This window comes from Aptenodytes forsteri, unplaced genomic scaffold, assembly GCF_000699145.1.
Source record: "Aptenodytes forsteri isolate BGI_AS27 unplaced genomic scaffold, ASM69914v1 Scaffold93, whole genome shotgun sequence".
In the NCBI taxonomy this organism is placed as follows: domain Eukaryota; kingdom Metazoa; phylum Chordata; class Aves; order Sphenisciformes; family Spheniscidae; genus Aptenodytes; species Aptenodytes forsteri.
Window position 1 is genome coordinate 15,652 of NW_008794665.1, and position 4,404 is coordinate 20,055.

The window sequence follows — 4,404 nt, forward strand, 5'->3', positions numbered from 1 at the left end:
GGCGCCTCCCCGGCTGTTACGGCGGCCTCCCCTCCTGCCGAGGGGACCACCGGAGGTGGCACCCCTGACCGCCTGTACCTGCTCCGCCAGCAGGCTTCTGCTTTGTATCTGAGCCTGCCCTGCCTGCAAGAGCTGGCAGCAGACCTGAGCATAGCTATGCATATTCATAGGCAGAAAGCAAAGGGCCAATGCATTTAAAGGCAATGCTGGAAAGCAGCTGGAAAACTTCACAGCATCCATCTCCTGCACGGCCTCGGCACTGGGATTAGCTACAAAGAGGCTGCTGGGGCGCGAGGGTAGAGATGGGATGCGGGTAGTGGCTCCCTGGCAGGGAGCGGGGCAAAACCCCGAGCCAGCTGTGAGTGCAAGTGTGAGGGCACAGCATGAGTCCAGCCGGGAGGGAGCACCACGGCATCGCTGACTGCTCCCCCTGAGCAAACACAGGCAGCTTTGCCGTGCCCTGCTGACACAGCACTGACAGCAGCCAGGCAGCTTCAAGGAGCTGGGAATCAAGTAGGGTGCCTTTTTCCAGCCATTCCCAACGGTCCTGCCCACATGCAACCCACTCCAGGAAGGACTGGCTGGATCCTTGCACCTGCCAAGTGCAGGTATAGCATGGGTTATTTCCATCCTCTCAATTGTGTCTTCTTTTACCCTCCAGCAGGAAGTTTTGGCTGCAACGGAAATACCTTTTTCTGCATGGCTTCACTATTTTTGTACAAAGAACACAGGCATCAAATCCGAGAGGTCTGGGAAACAAGCAGCAGAAAGAGAATCCCGAGGACAAGGTCAAGGCGAATTATGCAGGGCCGGGAACTGGCTCCTTCCTTTTGCTATTTAACAATAAAGAAACATCCAAGTTGTTCCCAGTCAGTGGGCAGTATCTCTTAGCAAGCAAAAACTGCTGAGCATTGCACAAAAAACCCTGCGATAGGCACCACGATAAATATGGAAAGCTCAGCTGGACAGGCATTTGGTCAGCTTTGTCAAATATAATTTTCATGAACTTTTATCCCCTTGGAAATATAACTATGGTGGAAAAAGATGTGTGTTTCAAGGAGTATTTTGTGTGTTAGGCCTTATGTAGCGAGTGCTTTGTTTCCAGGCTGCTTTACTCATGCCCACATGGTGTTGCCTATAACAAATCAGTAGGACTGCCCCTCCCAGCAGGTATACCTCCTTCAGACCCTTTGAATACCTGGTACATATGGGACAGAGAGGGAGACAAGGCGAGAGAGAGGGTATGAAATACAACCCCAGTTAACCAAGGAATAGGAGCCCAAGTCTTTTAATTGCTTGTGGCCGATCCCTGTGTCTCAAGCGTGTATTTTAAGGCAGAAGAAGAGGAGGTAGCTGCAGTAAGACTCATTCCCAGCTTGCCTGGGAGGTGAGGTTTGAGCAAACAGTGGCAGGAGTCAAGAAAGGGATAAACCGGCAGCATTTGTCCTATTTGCATCTGTCCGTGTCCTGTCTCCCTGCCCTGCCACCCCCAGCATGTCATAGTGCTAGGGTGGGTGAGGAGGAGCATCTACCAATAAACTGTTCCCAGACACATTCCCTTCTTCCACTGGATGCCCCATCTCCAGTTGCCACCCTTCCTGCCGAAGACAGCAAAGGCCAACAGCAGTGGCAGCTCTGCATTTCCTCCTCCCGAGGACCAGCTTTCAAATAGGATGTGCAAAACAAGCCTTCCCTCTCCAGCTCCACTTGGGAAAAATAAAAGAGCAATCAAACACAGTCAGGACCTGCTGCTGGAAACACGGTTTTCTGGATTTCTTCTCAGACTTTCTGGATCTTCTCAGACGCGATCCTGATAGTCCAGTGAGCACATGCAGGCACCTCAGAGCCCATCTGCCACGAGCAGGAAGCTGAAGTCCCCTGTCCCCCAAGGACTTCTTTCTGTGCAAAAGCCGTCACACAAATGACTGATGCAGGCAGGATCCTGCCTGTTTGTGGTCTCCCTGCGCAGGATCCCATCCTAGACAGCGCCTTAAGGAGATTACGTCCGTTTGTGGTGGGAAAATGGCAAAAGCCAGAACTTCCCCTCTTTGACGCCCACAGCATTTAGGTTCTTTTAGAAACCCAGAAAAGTACTGTCTCCTATCTGGAAAGATACTGAAAGAGGTTCTACCCTGCAGGGCTGATGGGATGGATATCCTCTCCTGCCACTGTTTCAAAATCAGTGTGGAGATTACAACTCCCCTCCCCACCCAACAGTCCTAACTGCCAGGAGGCCCTGAGGGCTACAGAAATACTTCCAGATGTCTACCACATGCGTGGGCTGAGTCCCTGCCTCAGCTGCAAGCTACAGAGCAATGAGTAGCACCAGAAGACAGTCCACAGCACGATGAAGGTTCACACAGCTGAGGGAAGTCTCAGAGGAGTCAGTTGCGATACCACTGCTGAGCAGCCCACGTCCCTCCTGCTCCCTTCCCCAGATGCTGGGTCAGAGCTCTCCCAGCAGCAGGATCCAAAAGAAAGGGGCTCCCCAGAGTGACAGAGGAGGGGACATTTTGCCAGTGGCTTGGCACCACATGCTCCAGCAAAGTTCTTAAACAATAGGTAACAGCTTGCAAAGGTGTCTCACTGCACACCTGCACACTCAAAGGGACCTTTTCTGAGGAAGGGATGCAGTTTGTGCATGGAATGGCTGTCCTGCACTGTGGCCCTCTTCAGAGGAGCTGCACTGTGATGACCAGAGGACGGAGAAAGTCTCATGGGAGCTGTTTGAGGCTGGCGGGTCGGTGGCCTCCCACCATCCTGCCCAGTGGCTCGTGTTTGCATTGACCTCATCAAACTCTGTCTCCATAGTCTGGCTCAAAGCCCCACCAGGCCAAGCCAGCATCCAGTCTGGCGTGGACACAAGAAGTGCAACCAAGGGTTGGAGCAGTAGCTTACAATCTCAGTGTCAATACCTGTTTTGCCACGAACTCCTGGGTGACTTTGGGCAAGACAAGTGAGAACACAACCCTCTTCTCACGTACACACCTGAAGCGTGACCTCAGACATCTTTCAAACACGTCTGCCCACTCGGTCTGGGCTGGCAAGGCCAAGAAGCAGCACTCATTTTTAGGACTGCTGTGACCATCTCCCGAGTCTGCTGGGCAGGAAAGGCTCCTTCCAAATGCTAGACAGAGGCCTGGACAGAGGCCGTTCTCGGCTCATCCCACATTGGCCTGAGAGCTGAAGCTCCTTCCCTCCAGGAGTTAACACCGTACCACAAAGTTTCTGGTTAATATATAAGCCTGATGTTTTACACGAGGTTTGTGAAAAGCCACGCAGGCATTTAATGGGCAACATCAAAGTGCATAACCCAATCCTTACCCAGCCTTTCATGCTTTCCTTGGGAGCTTCAGAAACATCGTTTTGCAAGACATACTTGGCCTCAGTTATGGGAAGAAAGAGAAGGAGGAGGTGGAGGTTGTGACCCTACACATACTGTGTTTACGAAAACACTCCTCCACCAAAATGGCATTGGCGCTGCAGTATTGTCCTTGAGACATTCAGCAAATGGCTTGCGTACTATGTCTCCCCCCCCACCCACAGCAAAACCCACTCTTCTAACTGCTCGCCTCCAGCGAGCTCAGAAGCCAGGATTTCTAGTAGAGGCCCGGCAGCAAAACAGTTTCTTCCTTGACCACCATCCCTAAGCAAAAGCTTGGGAAGAATCGAGCTCCTGGTTTGAAATGCTGCAAGTGCAAACCGCTACGTGCAGCTCACAAGAAAAGTCACTGCTCGACCCCCAGCAAAACCCACTCTTCTAACTGCTCGCCTCCAGCGAGCTCAGAAGCCAGGATTTCTAGTAGAGGCCCGGCAGCAAAACAGTTTCTTCCTTGACCACCATCCCTAAGCAAAAGCTTGGGAAGAATCGAGCTCCTGGTTTGAAATGCTGCAAGTGCAAACCGCTACGTGCAGCTCACAAGAAAAGTCACTGCTCGTTTTCATTTCGAACCAAAGCAAGCCAGTGAATGTTAGCTCTGAATTTCTGTGCCTTTCACATCCATTTAATCATTTCCTTTTCTCACTGTTTGCAATCTTCCTCTGCCGAACCCTCCCCCGGATGGTTCAATCCTTTTGTCCCATGTCGCAGCGTCCCAAAATGCAAGCTGCAGGCAAAGTATGAAAAGCAGGGCAGTGTAGTTCCAGCACAGCTGGAAGCCAAGAGAGAGTGGCGAAGTTTCTCTGCGTTTCTGGGGCTGGTCTAAAGCCTTACTCCAAGTTTAGGCAGCATCATCCGACTGGGACTCTCAAGTCCATTTAAGGTGGTTTTGAAATCATCTTGACTTTACAGATAAGCATCCCGATGGGATAAAACAGTACGAGGTGCGCTTGGGACCAGCTTTTTCACCGGGAAGTCAGACAGCACAGCCGGACACCTACCCTCCCGAACCGCGCCAGCGCCCC